Genomic DNA, 19344 nt, shown 5'->3' with positions numbered 1-19344 from the left:
AATTATGCATTTATCGCCACACTCAATTTCAGAACATTTTCATTCCTCCAAAGAGAAACTCTACGCCCCGTATTCATCGCCCTCCCAACCCCCTCCCCAGCTGTCCTGGCTCTAGGCAACCACTAATCAATCTACTTTCTGTCTCCATGGATTTCTCTATTCTGGACTTCTAGACGTGGAATCATGCACTGTTCGTTCTTTCGTGACAGGCCTGTTTCACGCAGCATCCTGTCTTCAAGCTCCCTCCATGTGGTAGCAGGAATCAGTCCTTCATTCCTTGCTCTGGCCGCACCATGCCCTCTCCTATTGCCTGACCTTTGTCCGTGGTAAGCCTCTGCCGGGAACATGTGGCTTCTCGCATGGGTGACTCCCACTCAAACCTCGGATCTCTGGTCTAGATAGAATGAAAAGATTTCCCCCGGAAGCCTGTGAGGACAGCCTCCTCCCGTCCGCCCTCCCTCTCCAGTCTAGAACAGGTAAGCCTCCTAGATGCCCCCCTGGTTGTTGGTCTTTTTGTCTGCCTCTCTCCCAGCCCTCTCCCAACGAGGGTTATGTGCACGGACCGCTCACCCCCTGCACCAGCAGAGTAGGGGGCACACAGTAGGCCCTCGATTGCTTTGTTGAATGAATGAAATGGGAACGCGAGCGGGGGGGGCGGAGGGAGCGGCCCAAAACAGAAAGGTGGAGGCTCCGCTGGTAGCAGAGCAAGGGTTTAGGCTGGTGGCTTGCGAATGGGCCACCAGCCTAAACTTCCTAACACTGCTTTCTTCAAGCCTGATGTTCCGCGAGCAACACGCTGGGCCTCAGTTTTTCCTCTGCGAACTGAAGCGCTTGCCTCAGTAATCCCTGCAATCCCTCTTAGCTCTGACACTGATTGCTTACAAGTATATGTTTAATTAGTCCTATAATTATTAAGGAGAGCCAGAAGGATGCCAAATGCATTAAAAATACATTTCTCTCAAATGAATGCAAAATGGCACTGTACAAAGTGTACTCTTTTTCTCTCATAGCATTAATAATGTAGCATTTGCGGAGGTCAAATAAACAAAAAATTAAAATGATGTCTTACATTAGAATGGTTGAGGGATGGTGCCTCCATCAACTAGAAGCTTCTGAACCCTCTTTTAATCAGTTCTATCTTGACACTTGATTGAAATATTAGCAGTAAGTGCCTCTGCATTTATCAGCATTTAAAGACCTGAATTAATTTCCCAACCTTGGCCCGGCTTTGTAAGATGGAACGGAAAGTAGGAGGCACTCCTGTCCCAGAGAAGCACCTCCCGGTTCCATGAGCCCGGCCCAGGCTATTTTGAGTGGGCTCGCCACTGATGAATACTGCTGCGGCTCCTTCCGGATTGGAACTGCTCTCCATTAGAAACAAAAAAACGATTTAGAAGCATGGCATAATCTCTACAACACCACTCTAAGTGTGTATGGTACTCGATAACAGAAATTCCCATGTATCAAACACGGCATTGACCCTTTATCTAGGCCATCTCATATCATGTTCCTAATAATCCTATGGATCAGTATTATTGTTTTATTATATTATTATTATTACTATTATTTTTTATCATCATCATCATCCTTATTTTACAAATGAGGAAACTGAGCCAGACAGGTTGAACAACCACCCAAAGTCATGCATCTAGTAAGTGTCGTAGAGCCAAGGTTTATTTATTTATTTTTAAAGATTTTCCTTATTTATATGACAGAGAGAGAGCACGCGAGTGCACAAGAAGGGGGAGCATCAGCAGAGGGAGAAGCAGGTTCCCCACTGAGCAAGGAGCCCAATGTGGGACTCCGGGATCACAACCCAAGCCAAAGCCAGACACTTAACCGACTGAGCCACGCAGGTGTCCCCAGAGCCAGGGTTTAAAACCAGGCCTCTCTGAACACAGAGGCACAGTCTATGATGTTACAGGGCATATGCCTCTCATCATTTAGTAATTATTCATTTGCAAATCCTTCTCTCCCACTATGCTACGAGCTCCCTCTGGGTTTGTATTGTCAGGGCCTAGCGTAAAGCTTGGCACACGGGTTCATTCATTCCTTCAAGACAGAGCTACTGAGCGTGGACTCTAAGCTAAACACTGGCTCAGGGCACGTGGACACCCAGCGGTGAACAAGGCGGGAAGATCTCTGGCCTGGTGGTTCTTCCATTCAGGTGGAGACAGACCAGTAAATAAGATTTTCTGTGACCGAAACGTGATTAAGAGCAGCTGGCGTGGGGGTGGGTAGTGTTTCGGGAGGCCGAGGTGGTCAAGGAAGGCCTCTCTAAGCAGGGGACAGTTCACTGGAGCTGAGACCGAACTTGCGAGAAAGGACCGGCCGTGAGGAGAGCCAGAAGAAGCGCGCTCCCAGCAGAGGGCCAAGAATGTACAAAAGCCAGGAGTTGGGAAAGAGTCTGGCGCATTTGAGGAGGGAAAGCGGGCCAGTGCGGGTGAGGCGCAGGGGAGCAGAGGGGGGGGGGGGGCGGGGGGGGGGGGGACGGCAGCTCCGAAGGGATCACGGATCCCCGCAGGCATTAGGCACTTCCTATTGTCCCCACACTTAGGATTGGGACTGCTGCCCCCTACTGATTACTCCCAGGAGCCGGGGTGGAAGAAACAAGGCTTTGCAAGGGGGTATTCGGAGGCAGGATCTCTGCACTGGGGAAGGAAAGTATGGGCCTTCCCGACCCTGGCTGGCTCTTTTCCCGGAGGACACCTTTCTTTGCTCCCTGCTCCCATTTTGTCCTCCTCCTCCTCCTCCTCCACACTCAACTCTAGAACCATTAAAGCGCGCAGGCCATCTCCTCCAACTCCTTCTGGGACCGTGAGACCGCCGGTCCCTGCCTTGAACCTCTCACGTGAAAACCCTTAAGTCAGATAAGAGGAGGGAGTGATGGTGACCGTGGCAGAGCTTGAGGTCAAAGCTCAAAGACTCCTTCTGCAGGAGCCCCCGGAGGGAGGCAGGCAGTTTTTGCGTGACGAAAACCGGTGAACTTCCTCACCGCTGCGGCGAGCAGGAAAGAAGGCGAGACCCAGAAGAGGCAAACCCCAGGGAACAAGAATCCAAAGCCCGGCCCCCGCGGCGACAGCAGGCGGCCGGCGGCGGCTCGCACCCGCGTCGGCTCGGCTTCCCCAGCGCGGCGGAACCCCTGGGCTCCTGCAAGCCCGCTCCCCACGCCTTACTCCCTACTGCCCCGCTGTGGAGAAACGCTTTGGGGAAAGTGTTGAAATGCGAGAGAGAAAAACATTCTTTGCCATCCTCTGCCTTCTTGGCTTTGGGGTCCTGGCAGTTCCCACCTTCCCTTGCCTCCCTGTCTCTAGCCCAGAGAAAGGGGCTTTTGACAGACGTCCAAGAGCATCGCCTCTACCTCTCACCGTTAGCATTTAAGGCCAATAAACTAAACTAGGCGTTGAGCTTAACAGCTCAGAAACAGAGCCAAAAAAAAATTGCACAGGAAAAGAGGAAGAGGGAAATAATAAAGATAAAAATGTAAAAACAGTGGAATTAATAAATACATTCCAGAGCTGGTAGCTTGAGAGGGCTAATAAAGTAGCTAAACCCCTGGCAAACCTATGTGAGAAAAACACACATAAAATTAGAAATGAGAAAGGGAGGTATAACAACCAGTATAAACAATATTTTTAATTGTAAGGAAATGCTATGCACAATTGTATGCTAATGCGTTTTTAAAATATAATGCAATGGATGCCTTTTTTCCAGCAAACAGATATAAAATATTAAAATTCATACTCCAAGTAGAAAATCTGAATAAATTAATAACTGAGGAGTAAATTGAGAAACTGTTGCACCAGGTCCCTGAACCTAATGATAAGTAGTTTCAATCTTCAAGGGAGAAAACAGAAAAAGTTAGGATGAACCTAATTCATTCCACAAAACAAATATGGTCCTGATTCCCAAACCTGACAAAGATAAAATAAAACTCAAAAATCAGGGACCAATATAAACTCCAAATAAAAATACAAAAACTTTAGGTAAGATGCTAGAAAACATAATTTAACAAAGCCTGAAAGGAACAAAGCAACAATAGTTCAAGCCTAAGGCCGTCTATTAGTATAAACTATCTATAGGTTAAATTAGTGCCATCCAACGTTTCATGGTGTACCTAGAAAATGAAAATATTTGCATGGGCCACTGGAGAAGGGGAGAAGGCATCCTCTGGCTATCCTGAGAGTCGAAAGGATGGATATATTGGCTATCACCAAGGGCGCTATTCACAGTATTTACCAAGTGCAAAGGCACAGGAATTGACCAATCAGAATGTACAAGCCATGCTGGGAAGTAGCATGAGATCCGGGGCCCGGCGGCCATGTGCTCTGTATACCAGATATTACTCCTTTAGTGGGTGGGTTCGCAGGACGAGCTGGGTCAGGGAGGGAGCACTTGGGGCGCTCAGGGGAGTAGTGATTTACTATGGAAATGTTTTAATATTTTAAACGGTCTAACCATTGTGGTGTATACCAGCTGCATATCAGCTCTAGCTGCGACCCAGACCAAATCATCAGGTATATCATTTGGGAAACTCTGGGTTAGACCACACTTTAAGACTGTTTTAGTATTTATCACACCATATTGTAATGGTTGGCATCTTGCCCTTCTTTTATTTTCTTACTGAGGTATAGTTGACCCATGGTGTTACAGTAGTTTCAGGTGTGCAACATAATGATTCGGCAAGTCTCTATGTCAGTCTGTGCTCCCCACAAGTGTCACCGTCATCTGTCCCTGTGCAATGCTATGACACCGTCATAGATTATCTTGTCCTTCCGACTAGTCTGAGGAGCGATCCATCTTTGTCTTCCCAGCATCCCTGCAAAGTATCTGACACATAGTAGAAACTTAATAAGTGTTTGCCAGATGGATTAAGAATCATTTCGAAGAGATATCCAAAAAAGCAAATCATAACATTTAATTCCTATCATGTCAAATTGGGACTGTGAGCTTAAAGGATGAGGATATACATGAAAATGACAAGGAAAGCATGATAAAGAACATCTCTGTCAAACATGAGGCAAAATAATACTTACCAAGGAATATTACCAGCATTTATTTTTCATTTGTTTATTTATTGTTGGTTTTGTTTTTTAAGGAAACTCTATGCACAATGTGAGGCTCAAACTCATGACCTCAAGATCAAGAGTTACGGGCGCCTGGGTGGCTCCGTGGGTTAAGCTGCTGCCTTCAGCTCAGGTCATGATCTCAGGGTCCTGGGATCGAGTCCCGCATCGGGCTCTCTGCTCAGCAGGGAGCCTGCTTCCCTCTCTCTCTCTCTGCCTGCCTCTCTGTCTACTTGTGATCTCTGTCTGTCAAATAAACAAATAAAATCTTAAAAAAAAAAAGATCAAGAGTCACATGCTCCACCAACTGAACCAGCCAGGATCCCCCTATTATCATTTTTTAAAGATTTTTATTTTTAAGTCGTCTTTATACCCAATACAGGACTCGAACCTACAACTCCAAGGCCAAGCGTTACACACTGCACGGAGTCAGGTGCCCCACCAGTTCTTTTCTGAAAAAAAAAAAGCAAAATAAAGATATAGTCTATCACTTTTTTAAAAGATTTTATGTATTTGACAGAGAGAGACACAGTGAGAGAGGGAACACAAGCAGGGGGAGTGGGAGAGGGAGAAGCAGGCTTCCTACTGAGCAGAGAGCCCGATACAGGGCTCAATCCCAGGACCCCGGGATCATGACTTGAGCTGAAGGCAGACACCTAATGACTGAGCCACCCAGGTGCCCCTTTTCTATCATTTTAAATATTGTTTTAGAATTTCTGATCAATAAGGCACAAAAAAGAAATAAGGTATAGATACTACATGAATTGTGATAGAAAATGCAAAAGATGAGGAACTTAAGTATAGACATAAGTGATATTATTCATATAAAAAAAACTATAATACTATTGGGAATACACAACAAAAAGCCCCCTCCATCAACCATGTACGTTTTGTGTATGAATGTCAATATATACTATTATGTTATATTCTAATCTTGTTGTCGAGTTATGGCTATAGGGAAAGGCCACACTCCTGTGGGCAAATGATGGCTGGAATCCCCCATCTGAGCAAGAAGACAAGAACATAAAACTAAGAAGGCAGGTCTTGGGTATGCCAGGAAATGATCCATTTGTCTTTCTCCAGTCCTAGTGCTCTTGGGTTCAGATGTCAGAGGATTCAGAAGTTCTCAGCTATGCTCCTGGGTGGTGGGTTGCTAAGATGGTACCCACCTTGTGGAAACAGATGAGGACCGAGAATAAGATGGCACTCTGAAAAGCAAGCCTTACAGTGTAAAGTACGATGATGTGCTTCATATTATTTTCTATGTTCATTTAGCTGTTGTTATTCCCTAGTCTTTAGACAGTCTTGTTCAATATTCCAGCCGTACCTCAACTATGCGAGAAGGTACTCAGGAAAGGTGAATGCATCTACATTTAGGCCAAAGGCTTAATGGAAGAGTGGGACCTCTTTTTTCAGAGGCAGATAGAAGCGAGGTTGCCAGTAATTATGAATAATTGAGTGCTTGAGTTAGGCAGTGCTTTACATACATTATCTCATTCAACTCTCTCAACAAGCTGATGAGGTAGGCACTTTTATTAACCCCAATTTACAGGTGAGAACACTGAAACTCAGAGAGCATAGTGATGTATCCAAAACTATACAGCAAGGAAAACAGCCGAGGTAGAACAGAAACACAGCTCTGTCCAACTTCCAGCTCTGTGTTCTCAGCTGCTACCTGCTCCAAGAGATCCCCAAGAAGAGACAATTGGCAAGAACAAAAGTTAAGGGTTCTAGGCTTAATTTAATTAACAAAGGTAGAAGTTTTTTTAGGAGACATAAAGAATGAATTCAATAAAGAGAACACATGTCCTGTTCATAGATGGACAATATGGTAAGCATATAAATTCTCCTTGAATCAATTCATTTGTTAGCATCATATTCCAGTGGAAAAGTAACATCAAAGATGCACAGGATATAGATTACTTATGAAAGGAAAATCTTTGAGTATTTGTTATAATAAATTTTACTTGATCTCCTTAAGAGAGGTGTATCAAAGTACACTAGGGATGTCTTCTCCAAACCCTGTCCAAAGTATAAAGAGCTCTATAGCTCTGGTTTCTCCCCTGGTAACTTTGTACCAGGGCTCATCAGAACACAGGAAGGCCCTGGTACTTGGCTCTCTTAGTGGCCTCACCCACACTCAGCTCCCTTCTCTCTAACAGCGAGGAATGTAATCCAAAAGCCCTTGTGTATGTTTTGATTCTGTTTTCTCCATCTTTTCTCAAGACCTCCTTTTCTCAATACTCATTTCTCCCTTTTTCTAATAATTTCTAAGAGTCCCACTTTTTTTTTTTGCTTGATAAGCCTGTTGCTTTTATACTGAAGGATGTCATAGAAGCTCATAAAATCACCCCGAGATGCTTGTCACCCTACACACCCTGGGCTTCTGCAAGAAGGGGAGGAGTTCACAAATAAAACACACAGAGCACCGAAGGCATGGGCTCACCCAGTGCTCATGGATTTAGTCCTAAAACTGGCTCAGGAATATAGAGGTCCAACCATTTCCCATGGGGCACTCTGGAAACAAACAAACAAACACACAAACAAAAGTAGACCTCATTTAAGAAGGAACCCCGAGGGCCCCAAAGTACCCCATATCATACAATAAATCCTCATGCACTAAACATGGAATAATAATAACTACAATGAAAGAAAAAATTTGACCTTGGGATGATGTCAAAATCCTGCTCTAGTTCTTGTCAACACAGCCTGAGAAAGACTGTGTACTAAGAGCATGGACTCAACACTAGACTGTGTAGACTAGAACCCAGACTCTGCCACTTATTACCTGGATAAGTTTGGATAAGTTACTTCACCTCTCTGGACCTTGGTTTTCTTATCTGTAAGCTGGGGTAATAACTCTAACTACCCTCATAGAACTGCTGTGCAGATTAAATGAGATAATATACGTAAGGTAGCTGATACACTGCTTATAATTATTATATGTTCATAAATTCAGCCTCCTCCACCAGAACCCTAGTTACTTCTTTCCATGTTTTTCTGCACTGATCCTCTTGCTTATCCTTTTGCCACAGGCTGTTTCACTGCTGATTCCCTCCTCCCATTTCTTCTTTGACTTTTCTCGTTGCCTCTTCAAACATCCCCTCCCTGCAAAATGCCCTTTTGCAAGCTGCTGTTAAGGCACCAGAGCGGCGAGGCTCAGTACTCTTTCCAATCCCAAGACCCAAGACTGCTTTCTCTTGCAGAAGCTCCAGCTCGATTAATCACAAATAGTCAAATCCAGGGCATAAGGTTTGTCCTGTGGAGAGTTTCTGCTGTAAGACAACAGCTGTTCCACCACAACTGGTGTTTTTGAGAGATCCAAACTGTTCCAAATAGACCCAAGGCAAAAGGACTTCTTTCAGGTCACTGAGGAGGCCCTAGTTAATTTCTCGGTTAAGTCTACCTTCATCAGCGACTGGGGCGCATCTGCATATCTTCATTTACCTTCCTCTGTCTTTCTTTGCCATCTTCTCACAGCCTTCCCATGCCCTCACGCCAACCACCACTATGTACTGATGCCATCTGTTCTTCAAGCCCCTTCCATAAAGGCCTCTAATATTTGCCTTTGCATTTTGTCCTTTGTTTTCAACTCTACACTGGTAAAAATTGCCAGTTGAGAATATCAGCCTAGGGATGCCTGGCTGACTCAGACGGTAGAGCATGCGTCATGAGTTTGAGCCCCTTGTTGGGCATGGAGATTACTTTGAGAAAAGAAATAAAAAAGTTAAGTATTGAAAATCGACTTAATTAGAAACAAACAGAAATTAGAAAAGAACCTGTATTATATCATTGGAAGAAATATTTTAGGCAAAGAAATTTAAAAGGAAATGATAAACTTTCATGACTGTACTGTTGAAAAAACTTCTGTACAATAAAATTGAAAATCCTTCTGAGAATCTACAAAGATCTATATAATCTGGACTGCTGATTCCTCTCTGACTTCATCTCCCCCTCTGCTCACTCTGCTCCAACCACACTAGCCTCCTTAAACATATCATGCACAGTCCTTCTGGGCCTTTGCACCTGCTCTGTTCCTCTGTCTGGAATGCCTGGGCATTCTAGCTCCATTTCATTGTAATCTCTTCCCCTCTGCTCGCATCTTTGCACTGGCTTCATCCTCAGGCAGCTGTCCCTCATTGCAAAATGCTGCCAAAACAACAAGACTAGATGCTTCTTCTTGAATATAGTAGGAAAGAGAGTCCACTGCCTTATATAAACATAGAAAGAAGCCCTGAGCTTCATAACGACTGGGCCAACCAATTTCTCTGGCCAGGAGAATACCATATGCTGAATAGGTTGGTCCGGTGTTTCCTCGACCAAATATTATGGCAAAGGGGATGGGTCACTCAGATTAGCTAAGACAAATGACGGCTCACACTTGGAGCTGGTGGTGAGGTCAATTCCACACATATCAAATGGTTGCTAGGAAGAGAACTACAATGTCTACAATGTCTACCCCAGAAAGGAATTTAGATATACCTATCAGGAACCTTTAATCTAGTAATGATATTCCTTCCTGGAAATTTATTCTAAAGAATAAATTCAAATGAAGAAAAGCTATGTGTATCAATATTTACTTTATCTCTGCATTATATGAATAGTGAATCATGAATTAATGAATAACCTTTAGAAGCAAACATTGTAAGAACTTAAATGCCCAACTACTGAGAAATGTTTAAAGAAACTATGTTATATAAACCAATATTCAATAAAATATTATGTAACTATTAAGAGTAAAAATTATAAAGAGTATGTGAAAACATGAGGAGATATATATAAACATTCTTGCATTATGTAAATATATAACATAATATAAAACTCTCAATACAGACTTCTGTGCATACTGGAATGGTGAAAACAGTCATGTTTAGGCAGGAAAATTAGGATGATTTTCTTTCCCTTCTAAGATTACCTTTAATTTTGTCTTTCCAATAAATTCTAAAATCAAAGAGAGGCAATCTGATGACAGTCAAGAAATTCCTGAGAAGTATGTGTGCTCTAATGATACAATTGGACTCTAGGTTAAGCCAGTGGCCCCATCAAACCATGGGCAAAGCTGGTTGTCAACAAGCTGGGCTCGCCTCATCATCAGAGCCTCCCCTTCCTTTCTGGTTGCCTTTTTCCACTTTTACATCCCCTCCTTCCCTGATCCACTGATCATTGTTTCCTAGACTCTCCAGTCATTGTCAGGAAGATCTTAGAAATTCATTTACACTGAGGTTCCCTGGTGGGAGGACTTACAGAGTGGGGGTGGCAATGTTTAACCCAAAGAAATATGTAAATGAAAACAGACCATTAGATCCAGCTCAATTTTGGAGTAGAAAATGGGTCCATTTTGGACACAGATGAGAAGAGGCCTTCTAGTACCTGTCATGTGTCTGTTATTTGAATACCGATGTACTATCCAAATATTGTTACTATTTTCCAAATATTTAATTACTAAATCCAAGACATAATGGGAGAGATAGATATGTGAATAAAAATTACAGACTAGGAAAAGAGATGAGGCCTATATACAAACAACAATAATAAAATAATTAAAATAAGAACCATAAATGGGATTAAATGATATGGGAATTCAAAAGTAGAAGATTATGTCTAGCTGGTGATATTAGGAGAGGCTTGACAGAGGAGATGATGGAGTTTCTAGGGCCTGGAAGATAGAAAAGTTTTAGTATGCACAGAAGGGTAAGAAGGCAAGAGTAACAAAAGCAATATTAACTATTAGGAGTACATCAAACTAAAAAGCTTTTGCACAGTGAAGGAAACCAATGAAACAAAAAGGCAACCTACCAAATGGGAGAAGATATTTTCAAATAATACGCTCGATAAAGGGTTAATATGCAAAATATACAAAGAACTCATACAATCCAACATCGACAACACAGTCTGGCTAGAAAATGGGCAGATCTGAATAGATGTTTTTCCAAAGAAGACATCCAGATGGCCATCAGACACATGAAAAGATGCTCAACATCACTCATCATCAAAGAAATGCAAATCAAAAGTGCAATGACGTATCACCTCCCACCTGTCAGAATGGCTGGATTAAAAAGACATTACCAAGTGCTGGCGAAGATGTGTAGAAATAAGAACCTTCATGCACTGTTGGGATAAATTAGTTGAGCCATTTTGGAAACTAGTATGGAGTTTCCTCAGAAAATTAAGAAATAGTGGGCGCCTGGGTGGCTCAGTTGATTAGGCAACTGCCTTCAGCTCAGGTCATGATCCCAGAGTCCTGGGATCAAGTCCCACATTGGGCTCCCAGCTCCATGGGGAGTCTGCTTCTCCCTCTGACCCTCTCCCCTCTCATGCTCTCTCTCACTCTCTCTCTCTCAAATAAATAAATAAAATCTTTTTAAAAAGAAAATTAGAAATACCATACGATCCAGTAATTCCACTTCAGAGTATTTACTGCCCCCCAAAAAATACTAGTTCAAAAAGATCTATACACCCCCATGTTTATTGCAGCATTATTTACAAAAGCCGAGATACAGCAGCAGTCTCTGTGTCCATTGATAAGATGAATGGATAAAGAAGATGTGATATAGATACACAATGGAATATTACTCAGCCATAGAAAACAATGAGAACTTGCCATTTACGACAACGTGGATGGACCTAGAATGTATGATGCTAAGTGATACAAATCAGACAGAGACAGACAAATGCCATATGATGTCACTTATATATGGAATCTAAAATAAAAAACAAAACAAAACAAACTGGGGCTCAGTCATTTAAGTCTCTGACGCTGCTTTTGGCTCAGGTCATGAGCTCGGGGTCTAGAGATCAAGCCCTGCATCCAGCTCTGCCCTCAGCATGGAGTCTGCTTGAGCTTCTTTCCCTCTCCCTCTGTTCCTCCCCCTACTTACACACTCTCTCTATCTCAAATAGATAAAACCTTTAAATAAATAAATAAAATAAATAAATACAATTTTTAAAAAAACACAAAAACCAGAAACAGACTCATTAATTCAGAGAACAAACTGGCAGTTGCTGGTTGGGGCTATAGGGATGGGCCAAATAGGTGATGGAGATCAAGAGGTACAAACTTCCCAGTATAAAATAAATAAGTCATGGGGATGTAAAGTGCAGCATAGGGAATAGAATCAATAATGCTGTAATAATTTTGTATGGTTACAGGTGGTAACTACACTTCTTGTGGTGAGCATTTCATGATGTATATGAATGTTTAATCACTATGGTGTATACCTGAAACTAGTATAATATCCTATGTCAACTACACTTCCATTAAAAATAAATTAACTTAAAACGAAGAAATGGAAAGGAGATGCCAGGCGGGGGTAACTTCATTAAAAAAATGCACTGAGATGTACATAAGAATAGCAACTATATTCTTTCAAAGAATCTTAAGCCACCAGATTGTAAGATACATTGTCATTTTTTTAAAGGTTTTATTTATTTTAGAGAGAGAGAGAGAGAGAGCGCGCACACAAGCAGGGGTAGTAGCAGGCACAGGGAGAAGCAGGCTTCCTGCTCAGCAAGGAGCCCGACATGGGGCTCCATCCCAGGACCCTGGGATCAGGACCTGAGCTGAAGGCAGATGCTTAATGACTGAGCCACCCAGGTGCCCCAAATTTTTTAAAAGATTTTTTATTTTGGGGGCTCCTGGGTGGCTCAGTTGGTCAAGTGACCGTCTTCAGCTCGTGTTGTGATCCTAGTGTCCTGGGATCAAGACCCGAGTGGGGCTCCCTGCTCAGCCCGGAACCTGCTTCTCCCTCTCCCTCTGCCTGCCATTCCCCCTGCTTGTGCTCTCTCTCAAACAAATAAAATATTTTTTAAAAAATAAAATTTTAAAAACTTTTTTTAAAATTTTTAAATAATCTCTACACCCAGTGTGGGGCTTGAACTCAAAACCCCGAGATTAAGAGTCTCACGCTATAGTGACTAAGCCAGCCAGGCACTCCTTTTTTCTTTTTTTCTTTTTTAATTTTTTCATTGGTATCTTATAAATGACTAAGAAAAGATAAACACTGCCGATCAGACAATAACTCAATAGTTTCGTTTCATATGGAATTTTTATCCTATATTTACTGAAGGAGCTCTTTCAGACTTTAGACATAGACGAAGCAAAATAAGATAGTTATAATATTCCTAAAGCTTCTTCACAGTGAGTGAGGAGGACCATGTTGTAGACCATGTAGAGAATTTGGGCCCTTCATGGGCAGTTCATACTGAGAAATGTTTTCACCTATAAAACACAGGTGGACAACTCTGATCTCACCTCTGCCGGGATGAACATTCTCTGCCACCCCTGGACCCTTCCTTCAACAGTCTCCATGGATTACCCCAACAGAGGAAGTCTTTTTTTTTCATATTTTGTTTATTTATTTGACGAGAGAGAGAGACCGTGAGAGTGAGAACACAAAACAAGCAGGGGGAGTGGGAGAGGGAGAAGCAGGCTTCCTGCTGAGCAGGGAGCCTGATGCGGGACTCCATCCCAGGACGCCAGGGTCATGACCTGAGCGACGGCAGATGCTTAACGACACCCCTCAGACACCCCTAAACAGAGTAATTCTTGAAGAGTAACTTGTCTCTTTTCTTCTGAAAAGTGATGGGCCGAAAGAAAGCAAAGGCAAGAAGCAGAAATGTGTCCATATATATTATCAAACCATATTAATGAAGGATACTTAAAATAAAGTATAAATAAACTACATGCTCTTTATGCCACAATAACTTAGAGAAAAAAATGAACACAGATTCTGGCCTACTCTGAGGTTATTAATAGCCAGATGCTCAGACTTGAGAGATCCTGCAGGTGAATTGTAAAATAAAACCTCCAGCAATATAAGAAGATCAAGAAAACCATTTTATCATCCAAATGGATATTCAAAAGCATAATATTACTATAGGAAGGCAAGAAGAGAATTATTTGAATTTCACAAGATGCATACATATGATTGATACATCAGAAATGCTTTCAAAGTTTATTATGTGTCCCTTCTCCAAAATATATGAAATATACTGTTACCAAATATTGCTCAAATTAATGTACCTAATAGTTTTATTTTACAAAACCAGTCTGTCATTTTATCTTAGTTTTTACATAGATGAAGGAGCAGTCCCATAATGTTGAAAATGTAATTTAGCAATTTAACAAGGACACAACAATCCTTTGAAAATGAACAGCTTTTAACTGAGTAATATAACTTACCTACTTATCATACTAAACAACACACTAAAAACCAAAGAGTTTTTCTTACTACTGAGTTTAACCTTAAAACCACAAATTATCTTTGTACCCATACTTTAAATTTAAAATTCCAAGATTTTTTTGGCAGTCCACTAAGTGGGTGGGTCTTCTTGAAATAGGCAAATATTAATCAATGTCATGACGAATTACCATGAAAATATTATCACTGCAAAGAAATATATTAGAGGATTTTACAAAGAGCTATGGAAAGTAATAGATTAAAAGGACAGAAATTATACTCAAATGGACTCACCTTCACTTTTTAGGATTATGATTACATCTATGATCAATCTATATAGAGAATATTCAACATAATATAATATTAAATATGGTGTCACCATCTCACTTACCGAAGTCATCCTGCTAACCTACAGGCTAGTGCTTCTCAGACTCTAATGTGCATGCCAAACACCTGCGGATCTTGTTAAAATGCAGATTCTGATTCAGTAACTCTCCATGGGACCCATGATTCTGCATTTCTAACAAGCTCCCAGGTGGTACCCATGCTACTGACCACAATTTGAGTAGCAAGGCTTTAGGCTACCAAAAAAAAAAAAAAAACACTTTATATTCTGCAGGAAACTTTATGACAAATATGTTTTCAGTTTCCACTTCTTTCATTCACACTTCCAACATGTTCAACAAAAACTAAAAATATTTCCTCTGGATAAAAATGCTCCCTGTTCACATTACTCCATAGTAGATGTTGGCATTAGGGACATTCGCTTCCTATGAAGCACAAAGAAAATAATTAATAAATGCTTGTTGGCTGAGTGACTTTTTAAAATAACAGCTTTATTGAGACATAATTCACAGAGCATAAAATCACCATTTTGTCGTGTATAATCCAGTGGTTTTCAGTATACTCACAGAATTGTGCAGCTACCACCATGCTCTAATTTTAGAACATATTCATCACTCCAAAAAGAAATCCAGTACCCATTACTGATCACTCCATCTTGCCTTAACCCCTCCAGCGCTAGGCAACTACCAATCTACTTTCTGTCTCTATGGATTTGCCTATTCTGGATACGTGATTTTTTGTGACTGGCTTCTTTCACTTAGCATAAAGCTTTCAAGGTTTGCCGGTGTTATAGCATATATTTCAGTCCCTTTCATGCCAGTTATAGCCCATTGCATGCATATGCAACCTTTTGTTTATCCATTCATCAGTTGATGGACATTTGAGTTGTTTCCATTTTTTGGCTATTTTGAATGATCCTACTGTGAACATTTGTGTATGAGTTTTTGGGTGAATGTATGTTTTCAGTTCTCGTGAGTGTCACATGTTAACTATATGTTTAAATGTTGGAGGAGACCTAATCTGTTTTCCAGAGTGCCTGCACCATTGCACATTTCCATCAGCAATATACAAGGAGTCCAATTTCTCCACATCCTGGGCAACACTTGTAATCACTATTCCAGTGGCTGTGAAGTGGAATCTCACTGTGGTTTTTCATGTGCTTTTCCCAGAGAGCTCATGCTGTTGAGCATCTTGTCATGTGCTCATTGACCATTTGTATATCTGATTTTTTTAAAGTTATGATTTATGAAGCATTCGCCATGCGCCAGGCCATTTTCTCTCATTGCCTCATTTCAACCTTGTACCAGCCATATGAAAAAAGCACCATTTTGTAAAACAACTCTTCAAAGGTATAACTGACATACAGTAAACTGCACATATTTAAAGTGTAAATTTGATGAGCTTAGACATATGTATACACCCCATGAAACCATCACCATAATCAAGATAATTAACATTTCCATCATCTCTAAAAGTTTCCTTGCTCTGCTTTGTGATCCCTCCTTCCTGACCCTTCTCATCCCCCCTGCCAAGCAACCACTGTTCTGCTTTCTGTCCTTATAGATTAGTATGCATTTTCTAGAGTTTTATATAAACAGAATTATATGGCATATACTCTGTTTTGTCTGGCTTCTTTCACTCAGCGTAATGACTTTGGGATTTATCCAACTGCTTCAAGGTATGAACAGCCCATTCTTTTTTTTTTTAAACAACTTCATTGAGATACAACTCACATTCCATGTAATTCACCCATTTCAAGGGTACAACTCAATGATTTTGGTATATTACATTATTAACTTTTAAATTGTGGCGTAATACATATAACATAAAATTTGTCATTTTAGGACATTTTTGATGTTGCTGAACAGTGTTCTACTGTATGGATCTACCATAATTTGCTTATCCATTCAGACAGTTAATATTAAATTCACACCCACTTTACAAATAAAGCAAAGGAGAGACGTTAGCTGTGATTGTCCTAAATCACAGGCAAGTAAGTAGTAGTGCTGGCATTCAAACCCAGGTCTGTCCAACACCAGAGTTTATATTCTTAACCATTATGTTACACCATCTTTCCAAACTGATAAAACCTATCTGCATCTACACCAAATATATGTGGTCTCCATGGCCAGCGCCGTAGCAGTTCTTGTCACAGTCTGGCCCTGGATCGTGGCCGTCCTCCCCTAATAATCTATAATAATCTAAAAGATCTTTCACACACACAAAAGGTAAAGTAAAGCTCCTGTCAGTATAAGCCACAAACACTGAAGTGCCCATACTGAAAACAGCAGGCAGGTTTCTAGAATCATGGATCAGACATGAGTCCAAGGAGCTAGATAGTAAGCAGGACAAGACAGGTGAGTGTCAGAGCAATGAACTTTGCCCAGTCAGCAAGAAAATAAACTGCCCTTCTCTGGCTTGTGCAAAAGGGTTTAACCTAATGCAAACTTGGAGAAGAAAAAAGGCTTAGTGTGGTAACAGTCCAGTTGGGACAAATAACCAAAAGAGTCACTTCAGCTCTCAAGGGATTTATTCAGTCACCTTTAGTAATACCTCGGACCGGGAGGGCACTAAGATGTAGTCTCTGTCCTTCCTAGAAAGAAGTGTGAAGCCTAATGCCCCAAACTGCCCGCAGAGGCTCAGCGGACAGAAGGGCTGCCATGGGAGAAGGCAGGGGCTGCCTCATCTCTATTTCCACTGATGCAGGAAAAGAGGAAATGAGGTGTAGTAGAAATAGAAAGGCAGTGCTTGACAATATTATAAAGCTCTGGTGTATAAGCTGTCAAAGGAGGCTGTGGAACCTTCTTCCCTGGAGCTCATTAAGAAAAGAGAGGTGCTCACTTGGACCCCAGCCAGAAGCAGAGTCAGAGGAATGAGATGCAGAGAGAGGGGCTGAGCATGGAGCGTGGCCAGCAGCACAGGCCAGCCAGCAGCCCAAGAGTTTGCAAGGACCGCTTTACTCCAGCGTGACCCGAGAGCCCCACAAAGTAACTACCAGAGAACCGAATGCTACGCTTCCACTTAATTTCACCTGCTGCTTTCTTCATGAGACCGTGGCCGCACCAGCGCCACTACTGTGACGTTTGGAAACCAGAATATGATTTAGTTTAAGCCTCTAGGACCTTTGGTTGGAAAATACATATCAGGGGTGTCTGGGTGGCTCAGTGGGTTAAAGTACCTGCCTTCGGCTCAGGTCATGATCCCAGAGTCCTGGGATCGAGCCCCACATCTGGCTCTCTGCTCAGTGGGGAGCCTGCTTCCCTTCCTCTCTTTCTCTCTCCCTCTCTCTCTCTCTCTGGCTACTTGCGATCTCTGTCTGCCAAATAAATACATAAATAATCTTTAAAAAAAAGAAAATACATATCAGACACAGAAATAGTAAGTGATGTTTCAAAAAAAAAGAAGTCCTGAAACACATGGACCCCGGTCACTACAGGCAGTATCTGTAAAAAGTGGGTGCAGGGCGTGGGGGATGCTGATGGAATAGGCACAGCTCAGGACAAATGAATCTTAATTCCTGACCACAGCTCTAAGGTCATCTACAAAGGTCCGATTCCAGTCTCTCTAGGCTTCCTCTACTCTGAGCAGGAACATCAGTCTGATCCCAGCTAGAGGCTCCGCACTGTCTCCAGACACAGCTTCATCAGCAGAGTGGTAACAAGCTCCCCCCAACACCCTGGGGCTCAACATCAACTTGCTACAAGTCCTGCGCCTGTGGCCCAGTTTTTAAAAGTGGACTTCCTTCCCCGCTCTTTCTCTTCTGCCTTTACTTCCTCCCTCTCTCCCTCCCTCCTTCATCCCCATCATCCAGCAATTCCGCTCTCAGGATTTTGCCCACGAGAAGTGGAATCATATGTCTACCAAAAAAATTTGACTCTCAAATTTCATAGCCACTCTATTTTTATTTTTTTAAAGATTTTCTATTTCTGTGGGGGGTTTTGATCAAATGTTATTCATTTATTTTTTGAAGTAAACTCTACACCTAATGCGGGGCTTGAACTCACAACTCTGACACGAAGAGTCCCATGCTCTACTGACAGCCAGCCAGGTGTCCTTGCAACTTTATCTTTAATTTCTAAAAAACTAAAAACAGCCCAAGTGTCCATCAGTGGAAGAACTGATAGACTGTGGTGCTACTCAGCAATGAACAGGAAATAAGAAATGACGCGGATGAATTACAAAAACATGCAGAAGGAGAGAAGCTACACACAAAACAATATATACTACATCATTCTGTTTATATGAAGTTCTACAACAGGCAAAATCAATGATGGAAAAAATCAAAATAGCAGCGGCCATCTAGGGGCATGTTATGGGTTGAATTATGCTCCCCAAAAGATAAGATGAATTTCTAATCCTCAGTACCTGTGAATGTGACCTTATCTGGAAATGGGGTCTTTGCAAATAAAATGAAGTTTTAGTAATGTCATTAGAATGGGCCCTAATCCAAAAGGACTGGGGTCCTTATAAGAAGAGAGGAGACCCACAAGCAGAATACCATGTGATGAAAGAAACCGATATTGGAGTGCTGTGGCTCTAAGTCAAGGAACACCAAGATTGCCAGTAACTCCTGAAGCTAAAACAAAGAAATGGAACAGCTTCTTCTCCTAGAGCCTTCAGAAAGACCTACTAACGCCTTGATTTTGGACTTTCAGCCTCCAGAACTGTGACAAAATAAGTTTCTGTTGTATCAAGCAATCCAGTTTGTAATAATTTGTAACAGTAGCCCTAGGAGACTAATGGGGGGGGGGGGG

The 19344-nt window shown here is 41.9% G+C and overlaps 1 long non-coding RNA gene across 1 annotated transcript in view; it reads left to right on the top strand.

The window, feature by feature from the left end:
* Positions 1–417: 417 nt before the first annotated feature.
* The window catches only part of LOC132007519 (uncharacterized), a 37107-nt gene continuing 18180 nt past the window's right edge, over positions 418–19344 (top strand). The window contains exon 1 of the long non-coding RNA XR_009401383.1: positions 418–476. This is a non-coding gene — a long non-coding RNA (uncharacterized LOC132007519). The remainder of the gene's footprint in view (positions 477–19344) is intronic.

The sequence above is a fragment of the Mustela nigripes genome, chromosome X (genome assembly GCF_022355385.1).
Source record: "Mustela nigripes isolate SB6536 chromosome X, MUSNIG.SB6536, whole genome shotgun sequence".
Classification (NCBI taxonomy): Eukaryota; Metazoa; Chordata; class Mammalia; order Carnivora; family Mustelidae; genus Mustela; species Mustela nigripes.
Note: the sequence above shows the minus strand (reverse complement) of the source record. Positions and strands in the feature narration are given on the sequence as shown.